General features: G+C 48.1%; 1 protein-coding gene across 1 annotated transcript in view; it reads left to right on the forward strand.

Moving 5' to 3' along the window:
* The window catches only part of RPAP1 (RNA polymerase II associated protein 1), a 151172-nt gene that overhangs the window by 64494 nt on the left and 70562 nt on the right, over positions 1–16116 (forward strand). The gene's annotated exons all lie outside the window — the stretch shown is intronic.

Here is a 16116-nt window from a genome sequence, read left to right on the forward strand (position 1 = left end):
GAGGCTGCTTGTGCATCCCTCTACCCTGCCTTCGCCTCCATGTGGGTAGCCTTGTCAATCTCCGCTAGGGCAAAACAACTTTGACAGGTCATCCTATTCGCGGACCAGATTGCTCACACTGGAAATTACTTATAATGCCAGTGGTTACACTCTTGCCACCAGCAACATCGTAGCCATCTACAGAATCCTCTGACTTAAGGCTTGGAACGCGTACATGGCTACTAAGAAGTCTCACTAGCTTTCCTTTAGAGGGGTCTCGTTTCTTCATAACTAAGCTGACACCACTGGTGATAAGAGCACTTCTCTCCCCAGGCAAAGCTCAATCGTCCCCCCACCAGGAGACACCCTCTCCTTTCAGCAATTTTCGTCCACTGGGACCTCCACCTGACAATACCGCTCCCCAGTCCAACAGGAAAGAAGGAGGCCATCCTCGAAGCCCGCCATCTTCAGGCGTCCACATGGCTGTCAAGTTAAGTCATGAAGTAGCGCCCCCACCACGGAATCCTCTTGGTTGGGGGGAGGTGAGGAGTGGCCTCTTTTTTCTCTTACAGAATGTGTGACTCTCTATAGTTGATGACGCTTGGATCAGGGAGATCGTAATTAACGGTTACAAAATCAAATTTTCTTCTCAAACCCGTCGGTGATTCTTTGAGTTCCGCTTCCTAAGGGTCCCGTCCCAGGTTCCCGGATTCTATCAGCCCATCATTTCCCTCCTCCCAGCAGGCGTAATTGTTCGTTGATTGCCTCTATGGAATCCAAGGAATTCCTCTGCTCGGTGGACATCCAGGATATCTACCTCCACATTCCGATTTGCACCACTCATTAAAGATTTCTCTATTTCGCTGTCCATGTTTCCCATTACCAGTTCACAACTCCATTTGGCCTAGCCTCAGAGACCAGTGTGTTCACAAAGATTATGGCGGCTGTCATGGCTGTTCTACGCCCCAAAGGGATAGTAGTCTTTCCCTTTCTCGACGACCTGATAAAAGGCTCCTGGATTGTTGCAAGAGCCTTCAGATCACTATCAACACACTTGCTCTCCTAGAGTGGCTCGTCAACACAGTGAAGTCTCTGATCCCCATCCAGCGCCTAATCGCCCTATTTGTCACTCCACGCCCAAGGGTCTATCTTCCAGAAGAAAAGACTCAGGTTTACTTCGCAATTCTCTCTCCGGTTCTACGTGAGTGTGCTTGGCAAGATGGCTACCGCAATGGAAGCCATAACCTTTGCACAGTTCCATACTCGCCCCTTCCAGCTTGCCCTCCTGTCAGCAAAGGACAAGAAGATCTCCTCCCTGGACTGTCCCATTTTCCTACCTCCATGAGTGAGACAGGCTCTGGCCTGGGGGAGTCTGTCTTCTACCAATTAACACAGGATATCATTCCTTCCTTTCCACTGGCAGATTATCATGATAGATGTCAACCTCTTCAGATGGGGGCTGTTTTCCTCAAACACACATTTCAAGTCCGCTGGAACACCCAGAGCACCTCTCTCCCCATCAATATTCTGGAACTCAGAGCCATCTACCCCTTTCTCCCTCACTGGCAGGACCTGCTAGCGGGTCACCCAGTACGCATTCAGTTTGACAATGCCATTGCCGTGGCATACATCAACCATCAGGGCAGAATACGGACCAAGCCCGTCTTATCAGAAGTCTCTCGGATTCTGTCTTGGGCCAAATTACGTGTTCTACACGGTACACATTTCCATCGTGGACAACTGAGCTGCCGACTTCTGAAGCCGCCAGGGCCTCTCCTCAGGCAAATGTTCCCTCAACACATCCATGTTGAACCATATCTGTCGACCTAATGTTGTCCCGGAGGAGACAAACTTTGCGACTCCTGGCAGTCTGATCGAAAACTTGCTCCTTCCCTGGTCTCTGTTCCACCTTCTGTACCTATTCCCACTGCTCCCCGTTATTCCCAGACTCCTCAACAAGATCAAAGCGGAATGGGTACTAGTAATCCTTATGGCTCCAGACTTACCGCTAAGTGCATGGTACGCATATTTATTTTTTTTTTTTTAAATCACATAGTTTTTATTAAAGCATATGACAAGCATGTAACACAGTCTGATACATATTCTAGACAAGTACAGTACAATGAATACAAAACAGATGAATACCTTTTCATTTTACGTAAACAACGCTCTTACCCAATAACCCTTCCCCCCCCATCCCCTGCCCTTTATCCAATAATAACCATCTGAAACATCACCTCTTTTAAAAATTATACAAAGCTTTACAAAAGCACAACTGTCCAAGTAAAAGTCCATCCAGAAGCAACTAAAGAACACCCATTCTATTCTGCAGTAACTCAGCAGACTCCACACCTGGATAATGCATCCATCCGCCCATTTTCAAATTTTGTATTCTGACCTCTCCTGATGTATATATTCCTTTCCATAAGGACAATAAAATGTATTTTATTAACAAATTCCTTTTTACCTGGTGTTCTTTCATCCATCAAATGCATCGCAATAAGCTTCCTCGCAGCATGCAACAATCTTGCAATAGCCAACCTTCCACATTCATCCATAGCAATATCATCCATACAACCCAGAAGGCAAGTTAGTGGGCTGCGCACCATATTCACACACGTCACCTCTTGAATCAAATTAACCCCTTTCTGCCATTGGACGTAATATTCCGTCCATGTGGGGTGGGCCTTAATTCCCAAGGACGGAATATTACGTCCAGCGCGATCGGCCGCGCTCACGGGGGGAGCGCCGCCGATCGCGGCCGGGTGTCAGCTGCTTATCGCAGCTGACATCCGGCACTATGTGCCAGGAGCGGTCACGGACCGCCCCCGGCACATTAACCCCCGGCACACCGCGATCAAAGATGATCGCGATGTGCCGGCGGTGCAGGGAAGCATCGCGCAGGGAGGGGGCTCCCTGCGTGCTTCCCTGAGACCCCCGCAGCAACGCGATGTGATCGCGTTGCTCCGGGGGTCTCCTACCTCCCTCCCTGCAGTAAATCCCAGATCCAAAATGGCCGCGGATCCGGGTCCTGCAGGGAGGGAGGTGGCTTACCAAGTGCCTGCTCAGAGCAGGCACTTGGTAACGCTGCAGCGCTCTGAGACAGATCGGTGATCTGTCAGAGTGCTGTGCAAACTGGCAGATCACCGATCTGTATTGTCCCCCCCTGGGACAAAGTAAAAAAGTTAAAAAAAAAATTTCCAAGTGTGTAAAAAAAAAAATAAAAAAAAATTCCTAAATAATGAAAAAAAAAAAAAAAAATTTATTCCCATAAATACATTTCTTTATCTAAATAAAAAAAAAACCAATAAAAGTACACATATTTAGTATCGCCGCGTCCGTAACGACCCGACCTATAAAACTGGCCCACTAGTTAACCCCTTCAGTAAACACCGTAAGAAAAAAAAAAAAAACGAGGCAAAAAACAACGCTTTATTATCATACCGCCAAATAAAAGTGGAATAACACGCGATCAAAAAGATGGATATAAATAACCATGGTACCGCTGAAAGCGTCATCTTGTCCCGCAAAAAATGAGCCGCCATACAGCAACATCAGCAAAAAAATAAAAAAGTTATAGTCCTCAGAATAAAGCGATGCAAAAATATTTATTTTTTTCTATAAAATAGTTTTTATCGTATAAAAGCGCCAAAACATTAAAAAAATGATATAAATGAGGTGTCGCTGTAATCGTACTGAACTGAAGATTAAAACTGCTTTATCAATTTTACCAAACGCGGAACGGTATAAACGCCTCCCCCAAAAGAAATTCATGAATAGCTGGTTTTTGGTCATTCTGCCTCACAAAAATCGGAATAAAAAGCGATCAAAAAATGTCACGTGCCCGAAAATGTTACCAATAAAAACGTCAACTCGTCCCGCAAAAAACAAGACCTCACATGACTCTGTGGACCAAAATATAGAAAAATTATAGCTCTCAAAATGTGGTAACGCAAAAAATATTTTTTGCAATAAAAAGCGTCTTTCAGTGTGTGACGGCTGCCAATCATAAAAATCCGCTAAAAAACCCGCTATAAAAGTAAATGAAAAAAATGTATTTATTTCCATTTTCCCATTAGGGTTAGGGCTAGGGTTAGGGTTAGGGTTAGGGCTAGGGCTAGGGTTAGGGTTAGGGTTAGGGCTAGGGTTAGGGTTAGGGCTAGGGTTAGGGCTAGGGTTAGGGCTAGGGCTAGGGTTGGGACTAGGGTTAGGGTTGGGGCTAGGGTTAGGGCTAGGGTTACGGCTAGGGTTAGGGTTAAGGCTACAGTTAGGGTTGGGGCTAAAGTTAGGGTTAGGGTTTGGATTACATTTGTGATTGGGATTAGGATTAGGGGTGTGTCTGGGTTAGAGGTGTGGTTAGGGTTACCGTTGGGATTAGGGTTAGGGGTGTGTTTGGATTAGGGTTTCAGTTATAATTGGGGGGTTTCCACTGTTTAGGCACATCAGGGGGATCTCCAAACGCGACATGGCGACCGATCTCAATTCCATCCAATTCTGCATTGAAAAAGTAAAACAGTGCTCCTTCCCTTCCGAGCTCTCCCGTGTGCCCAAACAGGAGTTTATCCCAACATATGGGGTATCAGCGTACTCAGGACAAATTGGACAACAACTTTTGGGGTCCAATTTCTCCTGTTACCCTTGGGAAAATACAAAACTGGGGGCTAAAAAATAATTTTTGTGGGAAAAAAGATTTTTTATTTTCACGGCTCTGCGTTATAAACTGTAGTGAAACACTTGGGGGCTCAAAGTTCTCACAACACATCTAGATAAGTTCGTGGGGGGGTCTAGTTTCCAATATGGGGTCACTTGTGGGGGTTTCTACTGTTTAGGTATATTAGGGGCTCTGCAAACGCAATGTGACGCCTGCAGACCATTCCATTTAAGTCTGCATTCCAAATGGCGCTCCTTCCCTTCCGAGCCCTCCCATGTGCCCAAACGCTGGTTCCCCCCCACATATGGGGTATCAACGCACTCAGGACAAATTGGACAACAACTATTGGGGTCCAATTTCTCCTGTTACCCTCAGGAAAATACAAAACGGGGGGCTAAAAAATTATTTTTGTGGGAAAAAAATTTTGTTTTATTTTTACGGCTCTGCATTATAAACTTCTGTGAAGCTCTTATTGGGTCAAAGTGCTCACCACACATCTAGATAAGTTCCTTAGGGGGTCTACTTTTCAAAATGGTGTCACTTGTGGGGGGTTTCAATGTTTAGGTACATCAGTGGCTCTCCAAACGCAACATGGCGTCCAATCTCAATTCCTGTCAATTTTGCATTGAAAGGTCAAACGGCGCTCCTTCCCTTCCGAGCTCTCCCATGCGCCCAAACAATGGTTTACCCCCACATATGGGGTATCAGAGTACTCAGGACAAATTGTGCCACAACTTTTGTGGTCCAATTTCTTCTCTTACCATTGGGAAAATAAAAAATTGGGGGCGAAAAGATAATTTTTGTGAAAAAAAAAATGATTTTTTATTTTTACGGTTCTGCATTATAAACTTCTGTGAAGCACTTGGTGGGTCAAAGTGCTCACCACACCTCTAGATAAGTTCCTCAGGGGGTCTACTTTCCAAAATGGTGTCACTTGGGGGTTTCAATGTTTAGGCACATCAGTGGCTCTCCAAACGCAACATGGCGTCCCATCTCAATTCCAGTCAATTTTGCATTGAAAAGTCAAATGGCGCTCCTTCCCTTCCGAGCTCTGCCATGCGCCCAAACTGTGGTTAACCCCCACATATGGGGTATCGGCGTACTCAGGACAAATTGTACAACAACTTTTGGAGTCCATTTTCTCCTGTTACCCTTGGTAAAATAAAACAAATTGGAGCTGAAGTAAATTTTTTGTGAAAAAAAGTTAAATGTTAATTTTTATTTAAACATTCCAAAAATTCCTGTGAAACACCTGAAGGGTTAATAAACTTCTTGAATGTGGTTTTGAGAACCTTGAGGGGTGCAGTTTTTAGAATGGTGTCACACTTGGGTATTTTCTATCATATAGACCCCTCAAAATGACTTCAAATGAGATGTGGTCCCTAAAATGAAATGGTGTTGTAAAAATGAGAAATTGCTGGTCAACTTTTAACCCTTATAACTCCCTAACAAAAAAAAATTTTGGTTCCAAAATTGTGCTGATGTAAAGTAGACATGTGGGAAATGTTACTTATTAAGTATTTTGTGTGACATATCTCTGTGATTTAATTGCATAAAAATTCAAAGTTGGAAAATTGCGAAATTTTCAAAATTTTCGCCAAATTTCCGTTTTTTTCACAAATAAACGCAGGTAATATCAAAGAAATTTTCTCTATCGCCTCATTGGGGGACACAGGAAACCATGGGTGTATGCTGCTGCCACTAGGAGGCTGACACTATGCAAATAAAAAAGTTAGCTCCTCCTCTGCAGTGTACACCCTACCGACAGGAAGTAGGATATTCAGTTTAGCTTAGTGTCAGTAGGAGGTGGACACGGGTCTTTCATTAGACCCTTATCTACCTCAATGTGCGTCGTTTCTTTTCAGATTTTCCGGAGGGATACAGGGTGAACAGTCACACCTGTAGTCCCACATTATGGACTATGAGTACGGCGTGTACTGCCACCCCGTATCCTCATAGATCCCACAGCAGGGCCAAGATCCTAGCACACAAGCGTGCTTAGAAGTCCGGTCCTGCATCCGTCCCCCACCCACTCGCCCACCAGAGCCTGTCGGTCGGAGGAGACGAGGACGTCCATCAGCTCCCTGGACGTCTGATATTTTCCCCGGAATGAGGTTAGTAAGGACGGCGTGGGATGTTTTAGGTAAGTATTCCAAAGTACCTCTGAGTCCTTCCTCAGTTCCAGGGTAGTCATTTGGGGGTCCCTTGGGATATTTTTCCAGGTTGCATGGGGCGGGGGTCGTCACCCCATTTGCGTGAGCTGCGCTACTTCCTGGCGGCCGCGCTGTTCATGGCCTTACAGGCGGCCGCACTGCTTTTCCCCAGCTGCACTGGGCTCTGACCCGGCGCTGCAGCCGTGCAGCAGCCGCTGTCTTTTTTCCCATGTGGCCGCACTGTCTCTGTCCCGGCGCGGCGGCCTTACAGGTAGCCGCGCCGATTTCCTCTTACAGCCGCACTATTCTTTTCTGACACTGCGCGGCTGCCTCGTTGGCAGCCGCGCCGCTTTCTCCTGCGGCTGCACCGTTTTTCTTCTGGCACAGCGGCTTAGCAGGCACCGCACCGCTTCCTCCTCCGGCCGCTTCCTCCTCCTTTGGCCACGGCGCAGCGGCCTTGCAGGCAACCGCGCCGCTTTTCCCGGGGTCCGCACTGCACCCGCCGCCGCGGCCCCTCCCGGCGGCCGCCGGCCTCAAATTTAGGCCCCGGCTTCTACCGGGGCCTACTTCCGGCACCGCATCTCCTCCCACTCCCTTTCCCTCGGGCGGGCTTTTCTCCCGCCCGAACATCATCGGCAAGCTCCGCCCACCGGCGCCATCTTGGTGCTCCCCTACAGGCGGTTTAGTCTGTACCCATTCCTGTTCAGAGCGGCTAGCTCCGCCCACTACTCCCAGCCGCACCATTCGGCCTGGGATCGCCGCTATCTTGTTGGGAACCGTTCTCCTCCGGAACTGATGGCTATTCGCGCCTCCCCCTCCCCCCCCTTCAGATCGGTGTGCTTGTCCTTTCCCACCAGCGTGCATCTGCAACGGCCGGGTTCCCCGCCTCCATCTTCATACTGGTGCCCTGGACCTGTGTCCTGATGCCTGTCGCAGTTACAACCTTGGAGCAGACTACAGGACACTACAACTGCTGTGAGTAGCGCTGCTTAGCAGTTTGGCACTCCTCTCTGCATCTCTCCTGTTCCCCTAACCTTCTGGCATTCCTTAGTAGGTATGCTTATCATGCCCAATCCTATAGGAAAGTGTTCTCGTCGTCCTTTCATGCAAGCCGGTCAACCGTGCAGCCACTGGCGTAATGCAGTCACTGGTGTGATACGTATTAGTACTCTAAAGCCGTGCAGTCAATGGTGTATCACTACTCTAGACCCGTGCAGTCACCGGCTTAATGCGTAATAGTACTCTAGACCCGTGCAGTCACAGGCGTAATGCGTAATAGTACTCTGGAGCCGCGCAATCACTGGCAAAGTAGCACTCTAGAGCCGTACAGTCTCTGGCGTAGTAGCAAAGCCTTGCAGTCACCGGTGTAATAAGTGCCCTAGAGCCATGCAGTTACCAGCGGGGTATGGCAGTATGTCCCTCGCTGCCGACATCTGGGCCACTGTCCGCCCCTCACCCTCCACAGGGAGATGGACCATTATAAGACCTGCCATATGACGTTCACTTCGTAGAAGGTTTCAGTTGCCTCAGAGTTCTACGTTTTCACACTGCTGTTGTGATTTCTGCTATTGCAGACCTGTGCCTTAATTTTCAGCGGTGCTCGGCTATTTCTCTACACACAGCGATGCTAGAGCCCTGGCATATCAAATGTTTCCATATCTCCTGCTCTAAGGCACTTGCCCTCCATCTCCCTGCAGCCCCCTCCGGATGCAACCATTAAACTGCTCTAAGCAGAGTAGGGAGCTGCTCCTACTCACTTCACGACTGCAGTGTTCAGACCTGACTTCCAGCCGGTTAAGAGTCTGTATTTCCCAGCAACGTCTGCCGTGGCTCAGTGGATAAAGAATCTGACCACATATCGCAGGCACAAAGGTTTGAACTCAGGTGCACAACAGAGAGTAGAGTTTAGTCTCCCTGTTGACAAGCCTACTGTCCTACCTTCAGGAGAATGAGCACGGCAGGACATACTTCAAGACAGACTCCGTGGTGCGGCTTACTACACGGAAGCTGTTATTCTGTCTAATGCCGTCAGGTATCACGACCTAGACCGCAACACAGAATCAACTCTCTCCTATACCCTTCTCCAGGGTTCTCTCCAGGCTGATTAGTCACAGGATACCGAGAGCCGATCGCAGCAGTACTCTATTTGCCATAGTTGCAGGATATCGGGTGCCGAACGCAGCAGTACTCTATCTGCCATAGTCGCAGGATACTGAGCCAATCGCAGCAGTACTCTATCTGCCATAGTCACAAGATACCGAGAGCCGATCGCACCAGTACTATATCTGCCATAGTTGCAGGATACCGAGAGCCGATCGCAGCAGTACTCTATCTGACACCCAGGTTTCACACGCACCACCTTCCAGGTACAGTACGTTATTTGAAACTGTCGTATCTTCAGCGGATCAGTCATGTCTTGGATTGACCACCGCAGGGGTACCGGCGTTCTGTACTATATTCAGGTAAGTCAGGTGCACTCCCCTATTCCTCCTGTCGATTGCAGCAGTACTGTCTGCTATCCAGGCTTTAGATGTCATCTTCCAGACACATTAAGTCAATACCTGCCATCGTTCCAGTGGTTTAGACGTGCCTGAGATCGATTGCTGCACTGGTCCTGCTCTTTTGCTCCAGAGTCAGGTATGTCAGAAACACCCTCTATCACTCTCTTAAGGTTCTTTTGCAGCATCTGCCTAGGCTACCCTTTAATCACCACTCAGAGAGAGGTGCCCGGTATTTATCACTTCTGGTTGACTGCCGCAGCAGTTACAACCGCATTCAGGTGAGTCGGAGCCGCAACTTTACTGTGTATTTCACGGTCAATAACGTCTGTGGTCTATTAACAGCTAAACAGAACATCTAGCACGTACCACAAGGCGGATCTCAGTGCCACAGGGTGGACCTCAGTGGCAGCATAAGTGGCCAGCCCACTTTCAGGTAGGTCGGACTTGCCGGTGTCAGGTACCGACTGGTTGCAGTTTTCCTTCAGCCACGCACTGGGCCTTAATTGCGGGTTGCTCCCCAGGAGCCTTTCCACTCCGTTTGGTTATTCGGGCCTACCACTAACTATCCAGTAGGTAAGTTTACAGTGCTGTCCTAGATTTATCTGCACGATACAGTGCGTTACTCCTATCATATATGATTTACAGTATTGTACGTTCTGGCTGTCTCTTACGAAGTCAGAGCCCATATAATACCTTTACTCATGATTGTTCACGGCACTAGTCTAGGGGCCTTTGAACTACCTCTATACAGAGCTTCCTATTTATGCATCAGTACTTACCTCTTCTTTCTTACAGACACTGGATTCAACCTCGAGCAGCGCCGGGTTTTTATTTCCGACTGTGGCAGGAACAGGTTCTCCCACCTCGGATAGGAATTGGATCTTACTCTGTGCAAGCATCGTCCAGTGTACAGGGCTGCTCCACGCCTGGATCCAATGATGGGTTTTTGGGATAATACATTCCTTCCTTCAGCAGGATTCGTATCCCTTTCATTGTTATCCTCGTTTGTGTGGTGTCTTATACTTAGGTAAGTAGATCCACACACTACAATCCTCTCCCATTCCAGAGGGTCCGTGACGGATAGGGTCACTCAGGTCGTCATAGGTACGGATCTTCCTTTTGGCAGTCAAGTTTTTTTCCGGGGCCTATGTACTCCTTCATAGGGCCAACTTCCCATGGAATTGACATACTCCAGTTTTCCATGGACTCTTCTCCCTTGACTGCTCATGTCCGATTGTGCTTATCAATGCCCATCTTGTCATGCTTTCTAGCAGGCTCCCAGTACCCTACTCTCAAGTTTTTTCTTGTCATTTCAATTTAATGGTCTTTTCTGGGTTTTCTCTTAAAATCCTTAGTCCAGCCGTTCCAAAGAGGGTTTTCCTATATTCCCTCTCTCCTGAACTTACTGCGAGCTGGACCTCTTCTCCGTCTCTGGACCCTCCGGTTTCCAGCTTTTCTAGTCCTCCTCTTCCACAGAGAGCATCCCTCAAGGATACCAACGACGAACTAATAGTCCACGGCAAAGTCGGCCATTGAAGTGTCCGCCGCTACATTGTGCCCTGCCTTTGTCTCCACCTAGACAGCAGGTTTATAGACGCATGGGCTAAGCCGCTCCATCAGGGCCCCCTTCATGGAGTCCGATCGGAGAAAATCACTGTCCTTGCGGACTAATTGAATCCCGCAGGAAGTGCATGGTATCCGTTCCCGCGGATGCCACTGCAGGTGCTGCTTGGACATTCAGCAATATGGTGCCCTTCCGAAGGACCATTTGCTTATGGCGTGACAGGACTTATCCTCTGGGAAGTCCCTCACAGTTTGCCTTCCGAGGTTTTCCGTCAGTTTGTCTCCGACGTGAACCAATTATTAAGGAGGTCCTCGGAGGGACAGGGTTCTCCTGGGACCGTGTGTGCTTTCCTTTATTTTATGAAAGCCTTTATCCAGGTCCTCCCTTTCTTCAGACATCGGACACTCCTGCATTTTTGCGAGGGGTGGGTCCATTTTAATTTTATACCTTCCTTTCAGGCTCTCAACCACTTCCAGAGTCTGTGGCAGCAGTTTTGTACATTCTGTGGATTACAGGTTCAGTGCTCTGCCCTTATCTTGCCGAGGTTCTCCATGGTTCTGTTCATCATTCTTGATTCCCTTCCCTTTGTCCTGCTCGGACTCGTCCTTTGTAGCGTTCTCTCATCACGCTACCGGGTCTATCCAGCTAAGGCCCCCTTTTCAGTATAAGGGCTCGGCGTAGAGAGGCCCTCCGGCCTCCTAATCAACGCATGCCCGCAAAATCCGGTCAGCAATGTTTAGATTTGCCAGGTCAGAGCAGTGCTCCTCCTTCCAGGTTTAAGGCGCACTCTACCCGGGCAGTGGGCGTCTCCCGGCGGTGCACATATAAGGCCTCTACCTTGCACCTCTACAGACCGATGATCGGTCCTCCACATGTTCGCGAAACTTCGATGCCTAGCTTAAGCGTATGCCGGCTTAGGTAGGAAGACCTTGCAGGCGACGGTGGTGAGTTCCTCTGACCTAGATTGGAGTTGACTGCTGTTCCCACCCCAGGGACTGCTTTGGGACGTCCCATGGTTTCCTGTGTCCCCCAATGAGGCGATAGAGAAAACAGGATTTTTGGTTGCTTACCGTAAAATCTTTTTCTCTGAGCCTTCATTGGGGGACACAGCACCCTCCCATGTTGAACAGCTTTGTTTATTGTTATACTGTTAACGTTTGAGTTCTTTGAACACTCTTTGAGCGTTTGAAACTGTTAATCTGTGGAGCGCTGCAGAACTTGTTGGCGCTATATAAATAAAGATTATTATTATTATATTGTTATTCTTTCTCGTTGCTTCTCCTACTGCTTTCTCACTAACTGAATATCCTACTTCCTGTCGGTAGGGTGTACACTGCAGAGGAGGAGCTAACTTTTTTATTTGCATAGTGTCAGCCTCCTAGTGGCAGCAGCATACACCCATGGTTTCCTGTGTCCCCCAATGAAGGCTCAGAGAAAAAGATTTTACGGTAAGCAACCAAAAATCCTGTTTTACCACTATCATGAAGTACAATATGTCACGAGAAAACAATGTCAGAATCACCGGGATCCGTTGAAGCGTTCCAGAGTTATAACCTCATAAAGGGACAGTGGTCAGAATTGTAAAAATTGGCCCGGTCCATAACGTGCAAACCACCCTTGGGGGTAAAGGGGTTAAGCACCTTCACCCAAAAGGGCTGGAGGCGAACACACGACCGCATCATATGTAGCAAATCATCAGCTTTCTCACCGCACCTTGGGCATTTTGAGTCACCTCTCAGTCCTGCCTTCATCATCCATACCGGGGTCCTGTACACCCTATAGACCAGATATAGCTGCGACACCCTCTTAGCCTCACTCAGGGATGCCCTGGGGATGTATTGTAGTATGGACTCCCACTGGGACTCCCGACAAGAGACCCACGTGTGCCACCCATTTTTCCCTTATCCTTAATGGGTGCTTCAATAAAAAGGTATCCATCAGACCCCTGTACATCAAGGTAATAAACCCCTTCATGCTCCTCCGAGGCCCCATAAGATTCAACAAGCTATCGGACTGCAGAATCACACGTGACACCTCATTTTGTTTGTTTAGGGCATGTCTCAATTGCAAATATTGAAAGAACATCTTCTGACTTAAAGGAAACTCATTCCTAAGTGTTTCAAACGTTTTAATAACACCCCCATCGAACAACTGAGACACGAACCAAATGCCAATGCGCCTCCACTGACCGAACCCCCGCAATCTCATAATCTCTGCCAACCTAGGCTCAAACTATATCGGCGCATATCTCGTAAATTCCGTTACTCCCCTCCACTGCTTAATTTTCTGCCCGACTTTCCCCATCATAACTATTGTTGGGAATTTTTGGGGGTTAATTTCTGAATTTGCCCTTTTCCAGACTAGCTAACAACGGGCCCTTCCCCACCGTGTATTCAATGATTATCCCCACTGAAGAACTTTGTTCTAGTTCTCCCCAACCTACCATATGTTGGCATTGGGATGCTATATAATAGATACATGAGTTGGGGACCACCAGACCACCTTTGACCTTTGAAAATGCTCTAATTTCATGCCTGCCCGTCCACCCTACCAAATTAAATCCCTAAATGAAGTATTAATCCTATAAAATTTACTCTGAGGCAACCACACTGGAGCATTATGCAATATATAGAGGAGCTGAGGCATAAGTATCATTTTGATCAGATTGACTCTACCTGCGACCGATAGAAATAGCTTCTTCCAGACCCGAATCTTCTGCTGAAACTTCCTAAGCAAGGCAGTCAGGTTGAGCCGCACATAGTCCTCCATTTTGTCCAAAACCACGATGCCCATATATTTAAACTCATCTACCACCCTTGAAGGGAATCTGTCACCCCAAAAATCGTATATGAGCTATGGCCACCGGCATCAGGGGCTTATCTACAGCATTCTGTAATGCTGTAGATAAGCCCCCAATGTAACATGAAAAGTAAGAAAAACAGGTTCTATTATACTCACCTAGGTGCGGTCCCGCTGCAGTGCAGGTCCGATGGGCGTCGCTGTCCGGGTGCGACACTTATCTTCATACGATGATGTCCTCTTCTTGTCTTCGTACCGCGGCCTCCGGCGCAGGCGTACTTTGTCTGCCCTGTTGAGGGCAGAGCAAAGTACTGCAGTGCGCAGGCCCCGGGAAAGGTCAGAGAGGGCAGGGCAGACAAAGTATGCCGGAGCCGCAGCAGGAAGACAAGAAGAGGACGTCATCGTATGAAGATAAGAGGCGCCGGACCAGGACTGCGACGCCTATCGGACCCGGACCACAGCGGGACCGCCTCTGGGTGAGTATAATATAACCTGTTTTTCTTACCTTTCAGGTTACATCGGGGGCTAATGTACAGCATTACGATTTTTGGTGACAGATTCTCTTTAATGGAAGCCCAGGGTCTAGTGTCAGAGGAGCCGCCACGTCACTGGACAACAACACACACTTTCCAAGTTAATAGATAATCCCGAAAGAGCCCCAAATTTAGTAATGCTGCTCATAACGGCCCTCAGAGACTCCTGCGCATCCTCCAAAACAAATAAGACGTTGTCCACGTAGAGTGCTATCTTTTCTTCATAGTTTCCATATCTAAATCCCTTTATGTCCCTATCCCTCCGTATTGCCGCCGCCAAGGGCTCAACAGCGATCGCAAACAGCAGGGGAGACAGAGGACACCACTGCTGCGTTCCCCTATACAAAGGGAAATCCCCAGACAAATGCCCATTTACCCGTATCTTAGCTCTCGGAGACGCATACAACAACTGCACCCATCTTATAAATTTCTCACCGAAACCCATAGCCTTCATGACCACCCACAAATACCACCACTCCACACTATCAAATGCCTTAGCGGCTTCTAAAGACACCACAACCCTCCGACCCATATTATCTGCCTTTACCTGCATATTAAGAAACAATCGTCTAAGGTTACATGCTATAGAACTATTGGGCATAAATCCGGATTGGTCCTGATGTACTAGTGTCGTTATTACCTTGTTAAGACAGTTAGCCAATATCTTGGCCAGTATTTTGACATCTGTCGTTAATAACGAGATTGGGCGATAAGAAGCCGTATCCTCACTCTGTTTTGGCAAGACTACAATTATTGCCTCTCGCATGGACCATAGCAACTCCCCCTCCACCAGACCAGCAGCATACACCTCCAACAAAGCGGGAAGCAGTACCTCTTTATATTTTTTATACACCTCCCTCGGGATTTCATCCACCCCTGGGGCTTTATCATTAGGCATAAAGGCCAGTGCGGCGTCATGCTCCTCCAAATTGAACGGCTCCTCAAGAAGTCTCTGATCGACTGCTGAAAGTCTGGGGAGCTGTACCTCTGCCCAAAAAATCTACCTCCTCCATCACTGTACCCGTGATTTATAAAGATCTGAATAATACTCCATCATCGCCTCCAAAATTGCTTTGCAACAAGTATGTTCCTTATGGTGCGCATTGTTAGTCAAACTGCTCTCAGACGTCCTCTGGAAACTCCCAGATCTCCCAGACCTCCTCTCTCAGGGTCCCCTCTTCCATCAGAATACTTTGTTTTTCAATTTAACGTCATGGCTGTTGAAGCTACATTATTGAGAAAGGCAGGGTTCTCTTCTCAGGTCATCCAGTCCATGATCAGGAGAGAAAACCCTCGTCCTCTTGCATTTAACATCGAACATGGAACGTCTTCTTTCGCTCATGCGAGGACAATCAGACAGCCCCCATGTCTTTTTCTCTTCCTTCTCTCCTGGCCTTCCTTCAGTCGAGCCTAGAGTCCCAGTTGTCGTTCAGTACCCTCAAGGGTCAGATCTCCGCACTATCAATCCTGTTCCATTGGAACTTGGCCTCCCCCAAGTGAAGACCTTCCTATTGTCCCCCCGTGGATACATAGGACCTTAGCCTAGTATTGAATGTCCTTCAGGTACCTCCCTTCGAACCTATTCGAGTCATCACCCTCTCTCTGGAGGAAAAATCTCATTCCTGGTTGCGATCACCTCTGTCAGGCGGGTTTCGGGATCCAGCTGCCCTCTTGTGCTGCTCCACCTTTCTCTTACTCCACCAGGACAAAATGGTCCTACGGACCAGTCTTTTCCTTCCTCCCCAAGGTGGTTTCTCCATTCCATCTCAACGAGGACCTCGTCCTTCCATCCCTCTGTTCGTTCCCACCCCATCTTATGGAACTGTCCCTCTACAAGTCTGTACCTTTCAAGAACAGCATCCTTCAGACGCTCCGATTCCTTGTTTGTGATTCCTGAAGGTCGTTGCAAGGGACTTCCTGCATCCAGGGCCACTAT

The sequence above is a fragment of the Ranitomeya imitator genome, chromosome 1 (assembly GCF_032444005.1).
Source record: "Ranitomeya imitator isolate aRanImi1 chromosome 1, aRanImi1.pri, whole genome shotgun sequence".
Lineage (NCBI taxonomy): Eukaryota > Metazoa > Chordata > Amphibia > Anura > Dendrobatidae > Ranitomeya > Ranitomeya imitator.